Consider the following 26,648-nt stretch of genomic DNA (forward strand, 5'->3'; position numbering starts at 1 on the left):
AATATGATGTATGGCACATCGCAAAATCAATTTTGAATTAAAATGACAGCTGTGGAAATGAAAAAGGCCACAGAAAACATTTTAAATTGGTCACAGTCCATCAGCAACCATATTTGATGGAGCCCAAAAACTTGCGAAGGATCTGTAGATATTCTGCTTGAAAAATGTAATTCATTGATGCACCATTGTTCTAACATACACTCTTGCAATGAAAACTAACATTTCCACAATGTGCACATGAACCATTGAGCAAGGAGCAGGATCATAAGGAAAGGTGGTTGGTTCCAGGCTCCCCTCCTCACACAGCACTTGAGACGATTTTGTACAACAAAATGCTTTCAAGAGACTTGAGGGGACTCACAAGTTCTGCCACTCTGAAGATTTGGAGGTGTTCCATAACATGTGCCTAAAGTACAGGCCTAAAAGGTTGAATTTTGGCATAGACGGTATGGAGGCCAGAACAAGACTGGCTGTACTTACACACAATGTGAATGTTGGAAAGGAACCAACAAAAACTACAGGAGTTCACCAAAAGAAGCAAACGGTGAGTGACAAAGCCAAGGGGGTGGCTAGGTCTGAAAAAGACCCGGGGCTACTCTAATGCTGGAACTGTCGGGACTGGGGGCTAGCTAGCCTTTTGATTGTAGCTCCTGAGATTCTATCCGGGGCTACAACCAAAAGACCAAGGGCTATAGCCCCCTTAGCCCCCCCCCAGAAACGCCTCTGGGCAAAGCCAATCTTCCAGCAGATGGATTTTGAAATTGTAAAAGATCTGACATTGAATGTGCTGGCCATGCAAACACATGGAATTCACTCAGATGTTGTTTCCAGTGCACAGGTTATGCCACGGAACATTGCAAATGTGGGTTGCCCTTCCAAACTTGAACTTGTTGAAAGGTGGCCTTCAAGATTCAAATGATGTGTGGCTCACTTCACAGTGTTTAATAAAGGCGGTTTCAAACTTTTGCCCAGTGTTTGAAATGTACAATGAATGATATAGTATGTCATTTGTTCTATTTTTCTTTGATTTTTGTATTTATTTCCATCAATATAATTGATTTATAGTACAACAATTAACAACAATAAATGTCAATCTGATTATTTCAAGTATGTGACTCAAATCAAATGTAGAAGAGACTGGTGAGCTTAAAATCAACAGTTACCTGACCTAATTTGGGCTCCCCAGGCAAACTAATGTAATTTTATAAACAAGCACCTTGATCCCTACTGGTAGATCCTGGTGGGCACTTACTGCTGGATACCCAGGCAGTGCCTTTAAGTCCTGCTTATCCAATCCTAGGTTTGAGCCCCGTAGGTAATGAACTCACAATACTTGAGAAATGTAAGCAGAAAATCGGGGCAGCAGACATACATAAACTCAATGTCTCCAGATCTCATGTCCTCTCCAGGCTGGACCACTGCAACAGCCTCTTCCTCAATTTACTTAAATCCTCCCTTCACCCCCTTCAACTAATCCAGAATATGACTGTGAGACTTATCCTTGGCCTCAAGCCCAGGGACTGCATCTCTCAAGGCCAAAAATATGTCCACTGGCTACCCGGGGGCTGCGAGGATCAAGTTGAACACCCTCTGCATCATCCACAAGGCTTTCTGGTGCCAGAAATTCCACTTCATCTGACTCTTTGCCTAAATACCTCCAGCTTAGAGACCTTCGGCCACATAACTGCAATTCTCTGTAGATCAGATGCTATTCCAAGCAGAGAGTGTGGGGTACATCTCTTTCCTCGGCAGCAGCTTCCCTCTTTAATGGCCTCCCTGCCCCTCTCATGCTTCTGCCTGATCTTCTAAAGGTCCAGAAGCTTCTCAAGATCCACCTTTTCTCTTCTTCCTTCACCCCCATCTGTCACATTGACTGGCTGCCTGATCCCTTTTGAGCTCCACAGGGCACCAAGCCTTCATCGCCCAGTATACCCCAGCACAATGTCTTCCTGTCCCCCTCTGGCTCCCTGCAACCTGCACTTGCCCTTCATGGCCCCTTTACCCTGACAAGCCTAGTGGGGTATGAATACCTACAAAGCCTGGTGCACCCCTGTCCTTGTGCTTAGCATGTGGTCCTCACTCCCTGTTTCCCCTGGCACTTGCCCACCTGGCCTCCCCTTAGCACTTGCCTGCCCCCATTGGCCCTCTTCTTCTCCCTTCCTCTCCCTCCCCCATGCACTAGTATACCTCCTCTTGTCCCGCACCTCACCCCCACCCTAGAATTTTCCCTTCTGTCCCGACCTACACCCCGCCACCATCTCCCTTCCCCCTGCACTTCTTGTTACTGCACTTGCACGGTCCGAATGACACAAGGCCTAGTAGGACCCTGTCTTTCATGATTTAACCATCTCAGTATGAGTTTGTGAGTTTTTAAATCGGCATAGATGGTGGGTAGCGAATAGCTACTTAGCTCACAGCAATACATACTTATCCTGTTTTTGGTACTAGGTGATTATAGTACTGTAGAAATAGCTTGTGTAGTCCCAACAGTGAAATTATCTAACTAACTGACCGAATTGCCGAAGTCCTTGTGTTGTGCTCAAGATGCAAAAGCCTGTTTTCCTAATGTGTATTCAAATTCTGTTTATTTTAGCAAAGAAGTGGCAAACTCTAAGAAAAAAAAAACTGGCCAAAACACTATTAATTTAGCAAATCTTCCCAGCATCGCCCTATTGATATATAGGTACATCCGAGCATGTCCGCACCTCGCCTAGGGTCCTCTTTGAAACAATTCGTAAATGTTGTGGGACCAGGCGAGTGGATACGTTAAAAGGGAAGTAAATATTTTCTGATGTGGTATACTTGAAATATTCCATTGTTTTTCACTGCACTGAGTGCCATTAATATTGTGCATTTTTGTGGCATGTGTTCCCAAAATCGAAACTCACTCTGCATGCAGTGAATGCTAGATGAAGGTTCCCATTGTTACTTGTCCTTGAATACACCACTCTATCATTTTGAAAGACAAAATGTGTCGAATAGCCACAAAGAATTGATAAGATTCACTATATTGAAAGCTAACGTAAGAATGTTAAGTTTCTGCCACTGAGATCTGTCTTTCGAAGCGGTTTGTCATCCGTCACAGAGGGGGAACGGAACTACACAAAACAATATAAGGAAAGATTTAAATAATATTTATGCAAGTGAAGATGTGCTGTATGCTACATGATTAACATTGTTACAGATGAATGTTCAATTTTACGCAAAGAATAGACACTGTGTGTATTCATTGTAACTTAAATTGATAGTTACCATACATATTTAATGTTTATATATGTACTGTATACATAACCTTATATATGTACTGTGTATATATGTGTTCTGTGTAGTGTGTATATAACAAACATATGTACTGTGTGTATTCAATTATAAAGTGGGTACTGAAATATATTTTTTCATTCTCATTTTTACATAGTTATATTATTCTTGTGTGCACATGCCATGGGTACAGTATACCGGCGGATAGCTTCTTCAACCGCAATTGGACAATAATCATCAACAACGCATCAATAACGCATTGGTCATAACAATTATCTGGGACAATCGCCAGACACCAATATGTCCTTTCGCGGTTGCATCAACAATGAGCAACAGGGCAGCCTATAGGTTATAAAACGTGCAGATGTGTAAGTGTTGCATTTCTAATTGAAACCACCCATTTGTTCTATGTAATGGAACGCCATGTGCGATGACCGAAAATCGCTGATGTAAAATAATAACTTTCTGTGAAGAATGGGATTAATAGATAGATGAACAAAATCGGTTTTATAAGATCACCATTCACAGTAAAACTACAAATTGTGAACCATGCGATGTTTGCTGCTATTATCAACATTGGAAAAAGTTACCCACTTTTCCGTGGACTTAATTACCTCTTTTCAGCGTCATGCCAAAATTAAAAGGGCTTGTTACGCTCCCGACTATTGTTGTTTTTTTCAAAATAAACAGTTTTTACCCAAAGCTCCAAATTAGGGTCAGTGTTTGTGTATGTATGACAAATTGGTACACAGATATGAGGCGATCACTGGGGACTCATTTTGGGACTACTGGCTCAATTCCAAAACCATTGCAGTACAGTTGGCCCTATATAGTGGGTACGGCATCCATTCATCACCAGGCATTTGAAAGCCTGCAATTTAACATGCACAAAAGTTCATTAAATGTGTTTTTTGGGGGGTGGGAAAGGGCAGATAAGTGGTTGAGGGGGGTCAGGTATAGTTAAAAAATAGGTGCAGGAGGGGGGATTTTGGTGAACTTTCAGACACGTTTAAATTGCAGGCTTTGAAATGCCTGACAATGAAAGGACATAGAACCATATAGGGTATGGACACATGCTAAGATTCTATTAACTGATTAAAGCATTTATGGTCCTGTCTTGGTTGTGCTAATTCGAAATGAATTCTCCCTTTTACAAACTGTATTGATATTGACATTGTGTGGCATTATTATCATCATTATATATTATAGAGGAGAATTGCCTAGCATTTCGGCGCTGGACTGCCCCAGGGCAGGACAAAGGCTAATATGTGGGGAAATGTCTTCTCTGTGAAAGGGACAGTGAGCTAAAGACTTGGTAGAGTCTCGCCCAGGGGTTATTCACCCAAGAACAGGTCATTGGGCTGTGTTCGTGCTGGTAGAGAGATTCCCAGACCACCCATTGTTTTGCATAAAGTAACTTTGGGTCTCACCCTAAGTTACCAGGGCAATCCAGACGTGGACCCCTTGCTCACTGTTCTTAGAGAGGCACAGTTTCACCTCACTGATGATGCCCAACAAGGCTGAAACACGTGTATGGGGTTACTGTTGGTACTCATGTTCAGAGGAGAATTGCCTAGCATTTCGGCGCTGGACTGACCCAGGACAGGACAAAGGCTGATATGCAGGGACATTTCTTCTCTGTGAAAGGATCAGTGAGCTAAAGACTTGGTAGAGTCTCTCCCAGGGGTTATTCACCTAAGAACAGGTCATTAGGCTGTGTTTGTGCTGGTAGAGAGATTCCCAGACCCCCCATTGTTTTGCATAAAGTAACTTTGGGTCTCAACCTAAATTACCAGGGCGATCCAGACATGGACCCCTTGCTCACTGTTCTTAGAGAGGCACAGTTTCACCTCACTGATGATGCCCAACAAAGCTGAAACACATGTATAGGGTTACTTTTGGTACTCTTGTTCAGAGGAGAATTGCCTAGCATTTCGGCGCAGGACTGCCCCAGGGCAGGACAAAGGCTGATATGTGGGGACAGTTCTTCTCTGTGAAAGGGACAGTGAGCTAAAGACTTGGTAGAGTCTCCCCCAGGGGTTATTCACCCAAGAACAGGTCATTGGGCTGTGTTCGTGCTAGTAGAGGGATTCCCAGACCCCCCATTGTTTTGTATTATATATTATTATGTTCTGTGTTTTATGTTTTATCCTATTATTATTCTGTTTATTATCATTACAGCTTGTTATGTTTTATGTTTTATTATGTTTTATTATGTATTATGTGTCATGTTTTATGTGGTATACGTCTTACATTTTTGGGTAAAGTCAAAATTTTGGACCATATCACAATAAACAAATAAAAAATATTATTTAATAGTAATATTTATTTATATTTCTTTAACAGATCATAGGGACATCCGAACAATGCCTTCTTGTATCATTTTGGGTTACACTGATAACAGCCATGCTAAAAGTCAGAGTGCAGTCCTGCATGTATTTCAAAAGGAAAAGGATTTAAATGTAATAAGAAAATGGCTCTTGAGCTTGAGCTGCGGATTTCTAGTGTCCAAAATTGAAAGCAGAGCCAAGGATGTCTTGGTTGACTGGAAGGCACCTCAGCATGCACTTCTCAGTAGCTATGTACAAACAATCACAGTACACTAAAAAGAGTCGCCCCAGGCTCCATCGCAAATTACTTCCAAATGCAGTTCCAACTAAATTTCAGCACACGCTAAACCTGGTGAGTAGTGAACCCTCGATTTGGAAATGTATTATACCATTTTCTAAATTTGCCAGTATAATATGTCTCATGCATGCCCACCAATGTATTGAAATAGTCTGTGAATAGGTAACATAATGAACGGTTTTCATTTTTTGTTGAATATTCCCAATGATATTTTATTACAAAGTTTCCTTCGTGACACAATGTACTGTGGTTTGTACATTTTGAACTTTAGATTAGTTTGTGTATCCCTACTTTAGAGATACTCAAACAGTTCGGTGCAATTGGAGCCTTTCTACACATGCACTCACATCACATCCTTTCAAAATAGGTCCATTTTTTTTATTACCATGTCTGGCTTTGCATAGTCCGCACTGATGGAATTACAGACCGGTATCATGGAGGAAACAACAGACACGTCCAACAACCTAATGGTGAGGCCAAGCAACTTGTACACAAACCTTTTAAATCATTTTTGATGTGGTGTAAATTAAAAAGCTAATGTCCATTTTCTATTGAATAATGGTATGAATATATACATCGATTGAAGAACTGTCATGCTACATAGACTACTTTTCCAGGGTCAACAAACTCCTCACTCACCTTTCAAGTAATTGTTTTAGAATATTCCTTCAGATGCTACTATACAAAATATGTATTTGTTCAAGTTCAAATTATAGCATATAGAGGATAATGTTAGCTTTTCATACAAACATGCTTGTAGGCTTCTTTGTCAATATTGACCATCTATTACATGTATTTCTTTTTTATATGTTACAACTTTATTATTACAATTAATGTTATATAGGCAGAGTCTGGAACTTCAACAATGTATTATTCTTCTACTGCAACCGGTCTGGAGGATGAGGTATGAGTAGTGATAATTGTTTTATTTATACCAATAGTTGTTGATTAACAATATCCTTTTTATATTTAAGACATTCTTTTTTTAAATAATTTGCACAGCTGTCAGCAAATTGCAAACTATTAGATCAACAACCTTGATGTATTTATCGCAGAAACACATGCAACAATAAAAGTAAACCTTCAGAAAGATTTAATTTGTCCCGCAATAACGTAGACCGATTGAATATATGAATGGAGTAAGGTTTTGTTTATAAACTTTAGCTGCTTAGCAAAAAGTGGAATCAGTGAAACAAAATTATATTACAACAGATTAAAGGGCCACAATGTAATCCATATGTATTGCAGGATGTTCTCGAACCAACTCCCTGCAACATCTCTGAAGGTTATCAGGTACAGTTTTCAAATATGCCTTTTGGAAATGTTACATGTAAAAAGTGTTATACTTTTTACATAGTTCAACTGATAATCATTAAATCAACTCTCAAGATATACTTTGTGAGATCAAAGATGTTGGCATTAGATTGTTTAATAATTTAATCAATGTTCTTTGAATTTATGATGTTCGGGGAATGTACTACTTAAGTGGTCGAAATTGAAGAGACAAATGGACAAGAGGTATACATAAGACATGGTAAAATATCAGTTATCCATTTTGCCTATGATGTAATATTTAATATGTTTTGATGTTTTCCATAGTGACGTTTTGTTGTATATGTATATATGTATGTATGATTATTTAAGTGGAATATCAAATTTCAATGTTTATACAATATCAAATAGCTTTTTTTCAGCTCGGTGTGGCGGTCAGAAAATCCAATTTGAATGTTTCTCGGAAAATTAGGAAAACAAAGGTACATAAACAACTTATTATTTTTCAAAATCCTTTGTTATCAGTTATTTAATTGATATTACATGTTAATGTAGTAATTCATATATTCTGAATGTGTGCATATAATGAAGCATGTTTTTCTCTTCAATTAGAGGCCTAGGAAGAATAGAAGCATAAAGAGTCAAACAACCACACAAACTAATGATGCCACTTGCCAATCCTTTGTCATTTGCGAGCAGCTACAGTTTAAGGTTCAACATGGTCCTTGCAAGATTGAGTGTCGTGATGCAGATGTCCAGCGGGCAAAAACTTGAATTGAATGTCAGCAGTGAACCATGGAAAGTAACCCTGGATCATTGTTATAGCACAGAACGTCACCCAGAACAAACAAAGAACACAGAGGATATTTCAAAATTGCTTGCAGAACCGCTCACACAATCCATACCCTCTAAATAAATGCTATTTAAGAAACAGAAAATGTTCTCTGTTTCCCCCATACATGTGGACCAATCAGAAATATCACACACAGAAATAACTGAAGCATCTTCGCTACTGATTGATGATTGTGCTTGTGATGTGGTCTTCACTCTTTGTAGTGATGAGGACTTATCCACCACTATGGGATTGCAAACCACTGCACCTCTGGAAGATAGGCTATTAAAAGAACCAAAATACATTGTATCCGACTGCTGCCTGATCAAGATTATGTAAATTATTAAATGTGATCATAAATTGCATAGGAGGATATGTGGGGAGTCATTGGTGAAGTTTACTCGTGTGGTCAAAGGCATCAACCTGAAGATCATAACTCATTTTCATGGTCTGCTCAATCTATATTTGGAAAAGCGCCTGCTGGAAATGTACTTTGTTCATCTGCTTTGTTGTTTAGTGGATCAACGTACAGTACGATTTCAAGCTTTTCTAACTTCGTGGGACTCGAGTTCCTTTCAAAAACCCAGTACTACAAATATCAGAAGGATTTCTTGTTGCCCACTATTAGCCAGGCATGAACACTCAAACAGATGTCAATGGACAATGCTTTCGCTCTCAAAAAAGGCTCTGGCTTGCTGGTGATAGACAGTGTGACATCCCTGATTTTTCTGCTAAATACTGCACTTACCACTTCCAAGACATGGACACAAAAGAAATTGTGAGTTCAGTCATCGTGCAAGTATCTGAATGTACATCTTCAGATGCCAAAATATGGTTTCATTAAATCCACTAAACTTCTGCAATCCAGAGGAATGCAAATAGACCTGATGGCCACTGACAGGCACGTTTCAATAGACAAGGCCATGCAAGATCAGTTCCCAGACATAAAGCATCAATATGATGTATGGCACATCGCAAAATCAATTTTGAATTAAAATGACAGCTGTGGAAATGAAAAAGGCCACAGAAAACATTTTAAATTGGTCACAGTCCATCAGCAACCATATTTGATGGAGCCCAAAAACTTGCGAAGGATCTGTAGATATTCTGCTTGAAAAATGTAATTCATTGATGCACCATTGTTCTAACATACACTCTTGCAATGAAAACTAACATTTCCACAATGTGCACATGAACCATTGAGCAAGGAGCAGGATCATAAGGAAAGGTGGTTGGTTCCAGGCTCCCCTCCTCACACAGCACTTGAGACGATTTTGTACAACAAAATGCTTTCAAGAGACTTGAGGGGACTCACAAGTTCTGCCACTCTGAAGATTTGGAGGTGTTCCATAACATGTGCCTAAAGTACAGGCCTAAAAGGTTGAATTTTGGCATAGACGGTATGGAGGCCAGAACAAGACTGGCTGTACTTACACACAATGTGAATGTTGGAAAGGAACCAACAAAAACTACAGGAGTTCACCAAAAGAAGCAAACGGTGAGTGACAAAGCCAAGGGGGTGGCTAGGTCTGAAAAAGACCCGGGGCTACTCTAATGCTGGAACTGTCGGGACTGGGGGCTAGCTAGCCTTTTGATTGTAGCTCCTGAGATTCTATCCGGGGCTACAACCAAAAGACCAAGGGCTATAGCCCCCTTAGCCCCCCCCCAGAAACGCCTCTGGGCAAAGCCAATCTTCCAGCAGATGGATTTTGAAATTGTAAAAGATCTGACATTGAATGTGCTGGCCATGCAAACACATGGAATTCACTCAGATGTTGTTTCCAGTGCACAGGTTATGCCACGGAACATTGCAAATGTGGGTTGCCCTTCCAAACTTGAACTTGTTGAAAGGTGGCCTTCAAGATTCAAATGATGTGTGGCTCACTTCACAGTGTTTAATAAAGGCGGTTTCAAACTTTTGCCCAGTGTTTGAAATGTACAATGAATGATATAGTATGTCATTTGTTCTATTTTTCTTTGATTTTTGTATTTATTTCCATCAATATAATTGATTTATAGTACAACAATTAACAACAATAAATGTCAATCTGATTATTTCAAGTATGTGACTCAAATCAAATGTAGAAGAGACTGGTGAGCTTAAAATCAACAGTTACCTGACCTAATTTGGGCTCCCCAGGCAAACTAATGTAATTTTATAAACAAGCACCTTGATCCCTACTGGTAGATCCTGGTGGGCACTTACTGCTGGATACCCAGGCAGTGCCTTTAAGTCCTGCTTATCCAATCCTAGGTTTGAGCCCCGTAGGTAATGAACTCACAATACTTGAGAAATGTAAGCAGAAAATCGGGGCAGCAGACATACATAAACTCAATGTCTCCAGATCTCATGTCCTCTCCAGGCTGGACCACTGCAACAGCCTCTTCCTCAATTTACTTAAATCCTCCCTTCACCCCCTTCAACTAATCCAGAATATGACTGTGAGACTTATCCTTGGCCTCAAGCCCAGGGACTGCATCTCTCAAGGCCAAAAATATGTCCACTGGCTACCCGGGGGCTGCGAGGATCAAGTTGAACACCCTCTGCATCATCCACAAGGCTTTCTGGTGCCAGAAATTCCACTTCATCTGACTCTTTGCCTAAATACCTCCAGCTTAGAGACCTTCGGCCACATAACTGCAATTCTCTGTAGATCAGATGCTATTCCAAGCAGAGAGTGTGGGGTACATCTCTTTCCTCGGCAGCAGCTTCCCTCTTTAATGGCCTCCCTGCCCCTCTCATGCTTCTGCCTGATCTTCTAAAGGTCCAGAAGCTTCTCAAGATCCACCTTTTCTCTTCTTCCTTCACCCCCATCTGTCACATTGACTGGCTGCCTGATCCCTTTTGAGCTCCACAGGGCACCAAGCCTTCATCGCCCAGTATACCCCAGCACAATGTCTTCCTGTCCCCCTCTGGCTCCCTGCAACCTGCACTTGCCCTTCATGGCCCCTTTACCCTGGCAAGCCTAGTGGGGTATGAATACCTACAAAGCCTGGTGCACCCCTGTCCTTGTGCTTAGCATGTGGTCCTCACTCCCTGTTTCCCCTGGCACTTGCCCACCTGGCCTCCCCTTAGCACTTGCCTGCCCCCATTGGCCCTCTTCTTCTCCCTTCCTCTCCCTCCCCCATGCACTAGTATACCTCCTCTTGTCCCGCACATCACCCCCACCCTAGAATTTTCCCTTCTGTCCCGACCTACACCCCGCCACCATCTCCCTTCCCCCTGCACTTCTTGTTACTGCACTGGCACGGTCCGAATGACACAAGGCCTAGTAGGACCCTGTCTTTCATGATTTAACCATCTCAGTATGAGTTTGTGAGTTTTTAAATCGGCATAGATGGTGGGTAGCGAATAGCTACTTAGCTCACAGCAATACATACTTATCCTGTTTTTGGTACTAGGTGATTATAGTACTGTAGAAATAGCTTGTGTAGTCCCAACAGTGAAATTATCTAACTAACTGACCGAATTGCCGAAGTCCTTGTGTTGTGCTCAAGATGCAAAAGCCTGTTTTCCTAATGTGTATTCAAATTCTGTTTATTTTAGCAAAGAAGTGGCAAACTCTAAGAAAAAAAAAACTGGCCAAAACACTATTAATTTAGCAAATCTTCCCAGCATCGCCCTATTGATATATAGGTACATCCGAGCATGTCCGCACCTCGCCTAGGGTCCTCTTTGAAACAATTCGTAAATGTTGTGGGACCAGGCGAGTGGATACGTTAAAAGGGAAGTAAATATTTTCTGATGTGGTATACTTGAAATATTCCATTGTTTTTCACTGCACTGAGTGCCATTAATATTGTGCATTTTTGTGGCATGTGTTCCCAAAATCGAAACTCACTCTGCATGCAGTGAATGCTAGATGAAGGTTCCCATTGTTACTTGTCCTTGAATACACCACTCTATCATTTTGAAAGACAAAATGTGTCGAATAGCCACAAAGAATTGATAAGATTCACTATATTGAAAGCTAACGTAAGAATGTTAAGTTTCTGCCACTGAGATCTGTCTTTCGAAGCGGTTTGTCATCCGTCACAGAGGGGGAACGGAACTACACAAAACAATATAAGGAAAGATTTAAATAATATTTATGCAAGTGAAGATGTGCTGTATGCTACATGATTAACATTGTTACAGATGAATGTTCAATTTTACGCAAAGAATAGACACTGTGTGTATTCATTGTAACTTAAATTGATAGTTACCATACATATTTAATGTTTATATATGTACTGTATACATAACCTTATATATGTACTGTGTATATATGTGTTCTGTGTAGTGTGTATATAACAAACATATGTACTGTGTGTATTCAATTATAAAGTGGGTACTGAAATATATTTTTTCATTCTCATTTTTACATAGTTATATTATTCTTGTGTGCACATGCCATGGGTACAGTATACCGGCGGATAGCTTCTTCAACCGCAATTGGACAATAATCATCAACAACGCATCAACAACGCATTGGTCATAACAATTATCTGGGACAATCGCCAGACACCAATATGTCCTTTCGCGGTTGCATCAACAATGAGCAACAGGGCAGCCTATAGGTTATAAAACGTGCAGATGTGTAAGTGTTGCATTTCTAATTGAAACCACCCATTTGTTCTATGTAATGGAACGCCATGTGCGATGACCGAAAATCGCTGATGTAAAATAATAACTTTCTGTGAAGAATGGGATTAATAGATAGATGAACAAAATCGGTTTTATAAGATCACCATTCACAGTAAAACTACAAATTGTGAACCATGCGATGTTTGCTGCTATTATCAACATTGGAAAAAGTTACCCACTTTTCCGTGGACTTAATTACCTCTTTTCAGCGTCATGCCAAAATTAAAAGGGCTTGTTACGCTCCCGACTATTGTTGTTTTTTTCAAAATAAACAGTTTTTATCATTTTTGTAAAAAGAAATAAATGTTTTTGTCTGTTTTGGATGTCTGTGTTTATGTTCCTGGTTCCGCGTTAGATAACGTTATGACGTTGGTGATGACAGGCTACTTTTGGCTACACTGCCCACTAACGTCATTAAAATAGGTGGAGCTCATTGTGAGCATCTAGTAATGTCAGCATTAGGGGCGGGTGATCCAAATAAGTGCTGCAAGGGCACTTGAACATAGGGAGATGGACCAATGGATAAAAGTAGCACAAGATGGCAGTACCCGACCCGTCAATTTTCCATGTGTTAAAGTGAGAAAAACGTGGGTAAGTTGCATTGGAAAGTTTTTTAAGAATGAACGATGAATGCTCAGAAATACATGCCCGATCGATTGGGCCAATACAATTTCTGGCCAAACTGAACTATATTTGTAAATAATCACAGAGATTAGGTTTACTACATTGAACTTGCTTAGCACATAAACTGTCATGTCCAGGTGAACATGTTGTCCTGCATACAAACGATACTCAATCCCTTGCTATAAACTAGAGGGAGTCCTTTCTCAGTTTCCAAATATTGTTGACAGCCATCTGAGAAACTGGCCTCATCATGGGAGTCTTGACTACTTACGACTTTTAAATCAATGATAGCTATTACACTTCTTATTACTCACTCTGCCATACACTAAAACCTGATTTTTCTTAGTATCAGTTAGCCTTGACAAGCAATAAGAATAATGACTTAACACAGTCCGCTGGTCCGCTTGTCAATTCATCTGTTATGGTACATGTGGTGGTATTTAGCGCATCATTATTGTACATTTACACTAGCATCAAATACGACATCAAACAACATTGAGCATGATAATGGCTACCCATCACACACATTTAATTTTAGATTCACCAGTACTAGTGGGTTATCTCACAAATATTTTAACTGTTTACTAAGTATTTTTTTTTATTATGGTTTTTGCATTACGATGCATTGTTATTTCATATTTACACTTTACAAGTGATGCCAGGCTATAGATTGTATTTGGTTTTGCTTTTCATTGTAGATTTACACGCTTAAATAGAATATACTTTGCTGAAGTAGAAGCCCTGGCAGACATGCTTATAACCCCAACTAAATTATTTTGAAATAAACCACCTTCATATAATTCTTCATCGCTAACTTTGCATATATTTCACTCATTGGAATATGTTCCTGTGAAGGAGAGCAGTATTTCACGCTGTAGCACCACTCTAATCAACATAGTCCTACCAATGTAAATTACTTTGTCTATTTCCCTTCTCTAAAACACTGGGAACAAGGCAGTGCTTCCAAACAGGATTCAAATTTTAATTAATTGGTAGGCTAAGGTTAGTCTTTTATAATTGGTTATTTCCCTCAGTGTGTTTCTTTGCTATGTCTTGGTTGAATGGTTACATCAGAAGATCATTTTCAAAGCATCGGCTTAATGGTGGTCTCGAAGGAAAAAGAATCACTATTGTGATTTTATGGCAAGACAGGAGGCTCTATTATGCATTACAATCTTTACTCTGAAACCACAGAAGCAAAGAAAATGTTTTATAAACAAAAAAGTTTAATAAACAGAACTAAATAGAGTTCAATGTCAATGTAATGGGGGTACTCCCCAATCCATCATGAAGGATAGGTCACGCCCTGCAGGAGTCCAATGAGCAGGGACCCTTCTCAATATAAGTCCTTTACTCCAATCCCAACTCCTCTTTCTTCGCTGCTGACACCACAGCTAAGTCACTCCTTTTAGTTGTGTCTTGCATGTTAGTCAGTAGTAGGCCTTCATAGTACATTAGGGCCTTAAATTGTGTAAATTAAATTTCATTACATTTAAATGTATTTGTTAATAATTGTTTCTGGAGGCCACGTTCAGCAGTTGCTTTTGTTAATATGTTGTTTGGTAAACAATGGCAGCGAGCGTTTGTATACTTCTGCTATTAAGCGCGTTTTATATTTTATCCTTTTCCTGACTGGGATAGTTCATTCTCAGGAAAGGAAATGCCCTATGATGTAAAACCGAATTTGTACCTCAGTAGTGAAGGCACTGTAACGTTGCAGGGGGCTATAATGAGCAGCATTAGAGTCGTGTCTGTGGGATGCTCCGACATTTTTTTTTTTAAAGTCCATTTCAAAAGTATTTAATCCCGCGCGCAACGTTCTAATGGAAGATTCTGCTTCAGATCCGGCACACGCGGGCCACTTTCACTAAGAGATTTATGACACAAGCCTTGTTGTTGTTTTAAAATAACTTTGTACATTAATAGGCTTGCCTGCCCTGTGTGCGCTCGGGCCTCTTTGCTGGTGCCTGACCATGCGGTCACATGTGAGAGCCTCCTTGATTTAGGAGACTCTGGGGTATTGAAGATTGTTGTTAGACTCATTGATGAAGCTCTTTATGGTCACAAGCCTCGTTGTTTTTCAAAGGCAGGCCGCCGGTCCAGGTGTTGTAAATTAGTGGGCTTGTCTGCCCTGTGTGGTCCTGCGCTCGGGCCTCTGTGTGTGTTTCAGAAAGCGGACACTTGGGAATTGCAGGTGGCTATGGGCTGTTGAGTGCGCATGGGCCCATATGCCTCTTGTCAGTGACGGTGTATTGAAATATAGTAAAAGCTTCTGTTTCACTACAGAAGCAGGATAGCTCATTGGCAGGGCTGCATGTTTACAATGCAGGGAGACCTGGGTTTGATTCCTGCCTTGTCAAGTACATATTTATTTCTTTATTTATATGTATTCATTTATATATATATTTAAAAATTAATACTTTTTATTTTTGTTATTTAAATAAGGATATTTTGCAGATATATCGTGGCAATGTCCCGTCCGCTCTAGAGCCTGATCTGCAGCTTTGTTTAAGCGCTGCTTATGACTTAGGTGACTGCCTTCTCTGAAGGCGTAGCATAACCTGCTCGGTGGCAGGCTTTGCCTGCTTTCTGGTGTGAGGTTGCCCCTCGGGTACTACTGGTTCCACACCCTGCTAGGGTGAGCAGTTGAGGTGCACTTGCTCAGTGTATTCCTCTTTTAAACAATATTGTAAGCTATGTGTGCAGCACATTAGCGTTTCTGGTTGGCAGTAGCCTGGATGACTCAGTAAGCATTAACCTTTTATAGGGGATCAGAGTTTGGGTACCTGTTCGGGCGTAACCCCTCTTCCCAGGAAAGGATTACTTGGTATTATTTATTTATTAATTATTTATTTAATACTTCAAAGAAAAGAGTGTTTGGTGAGGTCGGTAACAGTGCTTACGGGGGCCCTACCTTCCTTTCTAGCCATCACTCAGGCGCTAACCCTAGTCTTTTAGTAGATTCTATACATTAGTTAGTTACAGGACAACTCAGTCCTTTCGCTTCCTTAGGCAGTTCAGTTAATCTTTTCTTATACAAATAATTGGAAATAATATACTGGCTGGAGAGAGAAATAACCACTAATATCCCTATTAACGTGCAATAGCTGCAGAGCTTGAGGTGCAGATGGGTTTGCCTGCTCAGCAACACCAATTCCACTCCTTAAAGGGTGGCGTGATTTCTCTTACTATTGTCCCGATAGTGTTATCCTGATTGGCGGGAAGAGCTGCAGAGGTTGTTGTGCAGATGGGTTCGCCTGCTCGGCAACACCAATTCCACTCCTAAAGGGTGGCGTGACTTCCCTTACTATTGCCCTGATTGTGTTATCTCTATTGATGGGCAAGAGCTCCAGTACTTGATGTGCAGAGGGGTTTGCCTGCTCGGCAACACCAATTCCACTCCTTAAAGGGTGGCGTGATTTCCCTTACTATTGTCCAGATAGTGTATTGATCAATACAGTTTTATCTATTAGCAGGGACAAGGTTTGCTCAAAGGTAACTGTTTTGTCTTGTTAGCAAGACAACGCTGAGCTCCCGGGGTTTCTGACCCTGTTTCAGTGTTTAGGAAATACTTGCTGGCATCAGAGGGAAAGGTTACCAGATAATAACATTTTGGAGCACACCCCCATACCTTTCCTCCCAGGGCTTTGTCTGTTCACGCTAATAGGTCTAGCGGTGTATAAAATGTCTCCTCTGCTCGAGGAGTACAAGTCCAGTTTTGGCCTCAAGGGAGTTGTTCTCGTTGCAGTTCATAAGTGGCTGTTTATTTTCTTTCTTTACCCTTAAGCGCAGCGAATAGAGTGTTTGCTTTGGTATCTGCCCAGAGCCTGCTGACTGCCTGGAAGGGTCAGAATAAACATGTAATTCTTCCGAGGTCAATAAATGAACACCACACCCCACACACCATGGATAATAATAATTAGCAATGCTCAGATGCCTGAGGGGTTGTAACACTGTATAAGTGCTATTTTATTTTATTTTTATTTTACTATGTGCAATGTGTTTCTTTTTTCTTTCCCCTGATCTCCAGAGAGGCCAGTCAGCCTTGCATGCATACAGAGGCCCAAGCCTCAATCTTGAAAGGACGGTGGTCCCAGTATTCCTTCACAGCCTTTACATTACTGAGCCAATAGTTATCCCTAGGTCAGTGCCCAACAGTCCCCCCCCTTTTTTCCCCAACACCATTTAGGGGGGTTGCACCATAAAGTTACATCTTTGGGAGGTACACCTGAGGTTTTCCTGTGTTTTCCTTTAACAGGAGTTTCTTGTTCTTGACCAGTACAGAGCGCGCACTGGCCATTTGACAATATCCCTCAGTAGAATAGAGGGGTCTGGGAGTGGTGCTCATCTTCCATCCAAGTTATTACGGCCCCTCTATCACAGGGCATTTCAGGGACTCAGCATTAGCCATCCCTGTAAGTGTCTGTCAGTGCGATTGCTCAAGGGCAAGGAGACACTTCATTAGTGACTGGGTTCACTTAGCTGTCTGCATGGCAGATAGACCTTTTGGTTCCCTCTGGAGATTGTTCTGCAATAAAGTGCCAGCGCAGTGTGCTGGGGTTGTCTAGTTAGTTCAGATTTACTAAGGCGAAGGTAAGTTCTCCTCCGTAATGAACCTTCATATTAACTGTTTAGTGATCAGTTTTCTTTGCAGTCTAGAGTGTTTCTCAAGACTTCGGAATTTAGTGGGTCCTCCTTCGGTTAGTTTATGTTCCCCTAGGGGATTTATCAACCCTCGGGGAGGGATAGGTCCAAGCACCTGGCGCTTCTAGCAGGGAGATCAGGCATTGTTATGATGGGAACGTTTGGATGTAAGATAAATTTCTCTTTGCTAAGTTTGTCTCTTAAGGGTCAGGTTTATGTAAGTATATCCCCATGGTCATGGTAGCAGAGTACTTTTTCAGGGGTTCAGGAGGTCTGAGGGTCTCCGGCTTTACAGCTTGGCGAAGTTAACTCTTCCTGGGGTTTTCAAGAATATCTCTTTGTCATCAGCGTCCCATGGCTGGGCTATCTTTTAGTCAGGATGTTATTTAGCACCTTTCTGCTGGGTCTCAGGTGTGGCCCCACTCTTCCATCTCGCCTCTGCCGCCAGAAGATGTAAGACTTTTCTAGGGTTTAGGAAGGTTTGCTGGTATCAGGTGTTACATATGACTGTAGACAATATTGTACTTAAGGACAGGACTTGGGGTACACTCTTCTGGGTACACAAGGTCCTCAAGTCTATTGCATTTTAGCTTCCCCTGAGCTAGGCTGTCCTATAACAGGTTTATAGGGTGTCCCCTTGACTCCCGTTTGGGCCTTCTAATGAGGTTTTACCTTTCCAGCTCTGTTTCTCCAGGGTAGTCATGGGATATGTCTTGTTTCTAATATGACTTCTTTCTTCAACACATGTGATGAATCCAACAAAGCTTTCACCCCTACTGTCTAGATTACCATAAGAGGGTATGACTTTAAGTGATTTAAATGTTTGATGTTGATGACAAAGGAGCTTATTACTCTTATGCTCTTTTCCTGCCTATGATTATAGGGAGATATTTGTCTGGTATTCCCCCCGCCCCTCCCCCTCTTTTAAACCAGTTGGTTTTGGTGGCATGTGAGGAACGCCAGAATTGGCACATCTTCCTAGTGCTTTGCAGTTAGGACTGCTATACCTTACAGGACAGTTATTGGGGCTGCTTAGCCTGGGGGAATGCATTTTGCAATCAGTTGATTGGTCAAAATAGAAACGTTTAAAACACTTCAGCCCTCATTACGACCTTGGCGGAGAACCATGGTGCTATTAGCACCATGGTCCATGGCGCTAAGTTGCCAACTCCGCCATGGTGGTTGGCGGACTTACCGCCCCATTCCGACCTTGGCGGGGCGGTAAGTCCCCAATCCCCATTTACCCTTCCCCATTCCCATTTTTGCCCCATAGGGCATAATGGGAGTGGGGAAGGCGTTAATTACGCCACCGTAAATTACGGTGGCGTAATTAACAACAAGGTCCCTTAGCGCCATGGATTTTAACACCTGCTAAAAGCAGGTGTTAAATCCGCCATGGCGCTACGGGAACTCGTACTCAGGCGGTAAGGGTCGGCAAAGTTTACGCCGGCGTAAACCCCTTACCGCCTGGGTCGTAATGAGGGCCTTCTTCTCCTATTATTATGGTATTGTCATTATTGTATTGATCATGTTGTAATTAGTATGATGCAAGGGCTTCAAACTTGCATAATACAAGCCTCCTGTCTTGCCATAGAATGACTAATCCCCCACACTAACGTGAGAAGGGGGTTTCGATTCTATTAAAGACAAGGAGGCGAGTATTATCCCACCCTCCCTCCCTTGATATGATTATAGCATGCCCATGCACAGGTGTTTCAAGAGAAAACATTCTTTGGTCTGTTGTTCTTCCCATCCACCCAACCTTCTTTGTTGTTCTTACAGCTTCGGGATGAGATGTTCTGTTCAGGAACATTGTTCACAGTTACAAGATGTAGAGAGTGCGTGATCCGGGATCTTCACTGGATTTTGTCTTCATAATTTATCATCTGGTCGGTGCAGTGGACGTCTGGTTCAAGACAGCTACAGAAAGAGGAGTTGGGATTGGAGTAAAGGACCTATATAGAGGAGGGTCCCTGCTCAAGGGACTCCTGCAGGGCGTGACCTGTCCTCCATGATGGATTGGGGAGTCCACCATTACATTGACATTGAACTCTATTTAGTTCTGTTTATTAAACTTTTTTGTTTGTAAAACATTTTCTTTGCTGCTGTGGTTTCAGAGTAAAGATTGTAATACATAATACTCGCCTCCTTGTCTTTAATAGAATCTAAACCCCCTTCTCACGTTAGTGTGGGCGATTAGTCATTCTCTTTTATTATTTTATAGCGCAAACATAGTTCGTTACCAATGGAACGCTGAACAGCCCATAGACCAAAACATTGCTAGTGAGAATTTGAACAAATCATCTAGTAAACGCTAAAAATGATTACAGTAAAATCTAACGATAGGGGAGTGCACAATATCTAGGTTACAATGAGGTGCTGTTGGACGAGCCAGGTCTTTAGTTCTTTCCTAAACTGAGGTAAATTTAGAGCAGACTGGATTGCCCCATGTAATGTAGTTCAAGAGCCCTTTTTTCATAGCATGAGAAGGACTGTTTCCTAGTTTACTCCTTGATAGCCAGTCCAGTCTCCAGTCTGGAGATGGTCTTACTTCAAGATAACTGTGTGCCACCCAACGTTTCACTTTGATCTGTGATCTAGGCTGGTGCTCTGGATATCTGTGCATGGATTGCCAATGGGTTCCGCACCTAGAAAGCCTATTTTTGTACTGTGTGCTATACACGTGTAGTTTACCAGTTCGACAAAAAGTTATTAAATTAATTGTGTAGTTAGCCAGATAGTCCCACAACATTTTTCACTGGGTGGAGGTTGATCACCCCAGAGCTGGATTATCAAGAAAATGCGAAGCACAAATATATGTTTACAAATGTCCAATGGCGTGAACACTGCTACTGCAATAGTTCCACACTGTGCCTCCCCTACCCAAACCAACCTTCTGACAGCACTGCTGGGGACAGGTAGCAGCAGGTGTGTGCCATTTCCATCCTACTGCAAAGCAGAAGGCTGATTAGAAACCAATACATCATACATTTCACCTGACAAAGCATAGCGATCTGAATGAAAACAAATGCCAAAGAGAAAAGCAAGTTGAACAACAGAATTCGGATGTGGCCCCTGCTGTTCTTGACTAAGTGTTTAGGGCTACGCATTGCGCGGCGTGATTCTTGAATAGACACTGGCACCACGCCTCTGTCATTCACTAAGAGTCTGACACTTTACATTGTGTGAGCTGGCGGGCCCTTTATTTGTCACGCCCCTGTGTGACCGCACCACTTGATCGCCCCTTGCGCTGGCTCTCCACGTGAAAGGTGTACGAGCTCACATACCTCTCCGTTAACACACTTTTGGCAAGTGTCACCCACCATGGGGTCAGTTCACTCACCTACTAACCGCTTTACCTGGATATAGATGTTTATGGGCTTAGACCCACAAAACAAAATCAACTTTCTATCATCCACTCTGGTTACTAAAAATGTTGAGATGTACGAGTTCATAATGGGCGTCTTCCCGCCGAAGCATTGACGATGTGCGCCATCTAGTGGCTAATTTACAGGCCGATTCATGGAATAATTAGCGCGGCGCAAGTGGGCAAAAACGTGCGAATCGCAGTGGAATAGCGAAAATCGCAGTGCAAGTGCGAAAATCGCACGAAAAGCAGCTCACATCGATTCATGGAAGGCCGTGCGCGAGAAAACCATCGGATGTGCGATACAAAAGTGCGCGGCGCACGTTGGCGCACAGGCCATCTAACTGCGTGCCCCAGGTCACAGCGAAAATCGCACAGGCCACAGCAAAAATCGCACATAGCGCGGCGCACGCAACAAAAGTAGGCGGAACACGGGGCGTAACACTCGGAATGGGGAACAACTTGCCAAAACGTGGGCGTCACGGGGGAAGTACAGGGTACAAGTGCGCGGAACGCCCACACGCTCGCCTACAACACGTATTCATGGAATAGAATAGGGCAAAAAAGCGCACGCTCAAACCAGCGCACAGGCACAAACACGACCGCCACAAGAAAGCAGGCGGTAGCGTCTCTGCGCCTGGAAGAAATGTGCGCCAAAAGGTGCGCCAACAAATAGCACCTATATACAGCCATGATGAATGTCCTATACTGTGGCCCTCCAGGACAAATGACGTGCAAAGGGGTACCCACAAACACGGACACCCGCTGACAAAAAATACGTGTGCGTGTATACCGGGGTGCGCGGGAAGTCTCACACGCGATTTCGGCAGGGTACGTGTATTTCAGGGGTGCGCGGGAAGTTCCACACGCGATTGGCCCAGTGCGAGCAGGGTACGTGTATTCCATGGGTGCGCGGGAAGTTCCACACACGATTTCAGCAGGGTATGTGTATTTCAGGGGTGCGCGGGAAGTTCCACATGCGATTTCAGCAGGGTATGTGTATTCCAGAGGTGCGCGGGAAGTTCCACACGCGATTTCAGCAGGGTACGTGTATTTCAGGGGTGCGCGGGAAGTTCCACACGCGATTGGCCCAGTGCGAGCAGGGTACGTGTATTTCAGGGGTGCGCGGGAAGTTCCACACGCGATTTCAGCAGGGTACGTGTATTTCAGGGGTGCGCGGGAAGTTCCACACGCGATTTCAGCAGGGTACGTGTATTTCAGGGGTGCGCGGGAAGTTCCACACGCGATTTCAGCAGGGTATGTGTATTTCAGGGGTTCTGGGGAGTACTACACGTGAATTGGCCGTGTGGGTCCTCCCAGGTGTACGCTCCACAACCTCCACGGCCCCTGCAGGCAGCCCACACCACAGGGGACTACCCTGCACCCCTGCTCATGTCCCGCAGGCAGCCCATCCACCATGGGCATGCCCCCCAGCCAACCCACATGTCACCTTGCACTACTGATCAACAATGCATGTCTCCCACCACCCCCACCCCCCAGCGACCATGGCCAGCCCCCACCAGGCCCCCACTCATGTCCCCTATCACCCCCACCCCCCAGCAGTGCAGGGGCAGCCTCCACCAGGCCCCCACTCATGTCTCCCACCACCCCACCCCCCAGCCACCAGGGGCAGCCTCCACCAGGCCCCCACTCATGTCTCCCACCACCCCCACCCTCCAGCCACCAGGCCCCCACTCATGTCTCCCACCACCCCCACCCCCCAGCCACCAGGGGCACCCTCCACCAGGCCCCCACTCATGTCTCCCACCACCCCCACCCCCCAGCCACCAGGGGCACCCTCCACCAGGCCCCCACTCATGTCTCCCACCACCCCCACCCCCCAGCAGTGCAGGGGCAGCCTCCACCAGGCCCCCACTCATGTCTCCCACCACCCCCACCCCCCAGCCACCAGGGGCACCCTCCACCAGGCCCCCACTCATGTCTCCCACCACCCCCACCCCCCAGCAGTGCAGGGGCAGCCTCCACCAGGCCCCCACTCATGTCTCCCACCACCCCCACCCCCCAGCAGTGCAGGGGCACCCTCCACCAGGCCCCCACTCATGTCTCCCACCACCCCCACCCCCCACCATCCAGGGGCACCCTCCACCAGGCCCCCACTCATGTTTCCCACCACCCCCAGTCACCAGGGGCACCCTCCACCAGGCCCCCACTCATGTCTCCGACCACCCCCACCCCCCAGCAGTGCAGGGGCACCCTCCACCAGGCCCCTACTCATGTCTCCCACCACCCCCACCCCCCACCATCCAGGGGCACCCTCCACCAGGCCCCCACTCATGTCTCCCACCACCCCCACCCCCCAGCAGTGCAGGGGCACCCTCCACCAGGCCCCCACTCATGTCTCCCACCACCCCCACCCCCCAGCAGTGCAGGGGCAGCCTCCACCAGGCCCCCACTCATGTCTACCACCACCCCCACCCCCCAGCCACCATGGGCAGCCCCCACCAAGCCCCCACTCATGTCTCCCACCACCCCCACCCCCCAGCCACCAGGGGCACCCTCCACCAGGCCCCCACTCATGTCTCCCACCACCCCCACCCCCCAGCAGTGCAGGGGCAGCCTCCACCAGGCCCCCACTCATGTCTACCACCACCCCCACCCCCCAGCCACCAGGGGCATCCTCCACCAGGCCCCCACTCATGTCTACCACCACCCCCACCCCCCAGCAGTGCAGGGGCAGCACCACCAGGCCCCCACTCATGTCCCCCTGCACCCCACCCCCCAGCATCCAGGGGCACCCTCCACCAGGCCCCCACCCATGTCTCCCACCACCCCCACCCCCCAGCAGTGCAGGGGCAGCCTCCACCAGGCCCCCACTCATGTCTCCCACCACCCCCACCCCGCAGCCACCAGGGGCACCCTCCACCAGGCCCCCACTCATGTCTCCCACCACCCCCACCCCCCAGCCACCAGGGGCACCCTCCACCAGGCCCCCACTCATGTCTCCCACCACCCCCACCCCCCAGCCACCAGGGGCACCCTCCACCAGGCCCCCACTCATGTCTCCCACCACCCCCACCCCCCAGCAGTGCAGGGGCACCCTCCACCAGGCCCCCACTCATGTCTCCCACCACCCCCACCCCCCAGCCACCAGGGGCACCCTCCACCAGGCCCCCACTCATGTCTCCCACCACCCCCACCCCCCAGCCACCAGGGGCACCCTCCACCAGGCCCCCAATCATGTCTCCCACCACCCCCACCCCCCAGCCACCAGGGGCAGCCTCCACCAGGTCCCCACTCATGTCTCCCACCACCCCCACACCCCAGCCACCAGGGGCACCCTCCCCCAGGCCCCCAATCATGTCTCCCACCACCCCACCCCCCAGCCACCAGGGGCACCCTCCACCAGGCCCCCACTCATGTCTCCCACCACCCCCACCCCCCAGCAGTGCAGGGGCACCCTCCACCAGGCCCCCACTCATGTCTCCCACCCCCCAGCAGTGCAGGGGCAGCCTCCACCAGGCCCCCACGCATGTCTAACACCACCCCCACCCCCCAGCCACCATGGGCAGCCCCCACCAGGCCCCCACTCATGTCTCCCACCACCCCCACCCCCCAGCCACCAGGGGCACCCTCCACCAGGCCCCCACTCATGTCTCCCACCACCCCCACCCCCCAGCAGTGCAGGGGCAGCCTCCACCAGGCCCCCACTCATGTCTCCCACCACTCCCACCCCCCCAGCAGTGCAGGGGCAGCCTCCACCAGGCCCCCACTCATGTCTTCCACCACCCCCACCCCCAGCCACCAGGGGCACCCTCCACCAGGCCCCCACTCATGTCTCCCACCACCTCCACCCCCCAGCAGTGCAGGGGCAGCACCACCAGGCCCCCACTCATGTCCCCCTACACCCCCACCCCCCAGCATCCAGGGGCACCCTCCACCAGGCCCCCACCCATGTCTCCCACCACCCCCACCCCCCAGCAGTGCAGGGGCAGCCTCCACCAGGCCCCCACTCATGTCTCCCACCACCCCCACCCCCCAGCCACCAGGGGCACCCTCCACCAGGCCCCCACTCATGTCTCCCACCACCCCCACCCCCCAGCCACCAGGGGCACCCTCCACCAGGCCCCAACTCATGTCCCCTATCACCCCCACCCCCCAGCAGTTCAGGGGCAGCCTCCACCAGGCCCCCACTCATGTCTCCCACTACCCCCACCCCCCAGCCACCAGGGGCAGCCTCCACCAGGCCCCCACTCATGTCTCCCACCACCCCCACCCCCCAGCCACCAGGCCCCCACTCATGTCTCCCAGCACCCCCACCCCCCAGCCACCAGGGGCACCCTCCACCAGGCCCCCACTCATGTCTCCCACCACCCCCACCCCCCAGCCACCAGGGGCACCCTCCACCAGGCCCCCACTCATGTCTCCCACCACCCCCACCCCCCAGCCACCAGGGGCAGCCTCCACCAGGCCCCCACTCATGTCTCCCACCACCCCCACCCCCCAGCAGTGCAGGGGCACCCTCCACCAGGCCCCCACTCATGTCTCCCACCACCCCCACCCCCCACCATCCAGGGGCACCCTCCACCAGGCCCCCACTCATGTCTCCCACCACCCCCACCCCCCAGCCACCAGGGGCACACTCCACCAGGCCCCCACTCATGTCTCCCACCACCCCCACCCCCCAGCAGTGCAGGGGCACCCTCCACCAGGCCCCCACTCATGTCTCCCACCACCCCCACCCCCCACCATCCAGGGGCACCCTCCACCAGGCCCCCACTCATGTCTCCCACCACCCCCACCCCCCAGCAGTGCAGGGGCACCCTCCACCAGGCCCCCACTCATGTCTCCCACCACCCCCACACCCCAGCCACCAGGGGCACCCTCCCCCAGGCCCTCACTCATGTCTCCCACCACCCCACCCCCCAGCCACCAGGGGCACCCTCCACCAGGCCCCCACTCATGTCTCCCACCACCCCCACCCCCCAGCAGTGCAGGGGCACCCTCCACCAGGCCCCCACTCATGTCTCCCACCCCCCAGCAGTGCAGGGGCAGCCTCCACCAGGCCCCCACGCATGTCTACCACCACCCCCACCCCCCAGCCACCATGGGCAGCCCCCACCAGGCCCCCACTCATGTCTCCCACCACCCCCACCCCCCAGCCACCAGGGGCACCCTCCACCAGGCCCCCACTCATGTCTCCCACCACCCCCACCCCCCAGCAGTGCAGGGGCAGCCTCCACCAGGCCCCCACTCATGTCTCCCACCACTCCCACCCCCCCAGCAGTGCAGGGGCAGCCTCCACCAGGCCCCCACTCATGTCTACCACCACCCCCACCCCCCAGCCACCAGGGGCACCCTCCACCAGGCCCCCACTCATGTCTCCCACCACCTCCACCCCCCAGCAGTGCAGGGGCAGCACCACCAGGCCCCCACTC

Source organism: Ambystoma mexicanum, chromosome 1q (assembly GCF_040938575.1).
Source record: "Ambystoma mexicanum isolate Mex_15411 chromosome 1q, UKY_AmexF1_1, whole genome shotgun sequence".
In the NCBI taxonomy this organism is placed as follows: domain Eukaryota; kingdom Metazoa; phylum Chordata; class Amphibia; order Caudata; family Ambystomatidae; genus Ambystoma; species Ambystoma mexicanum.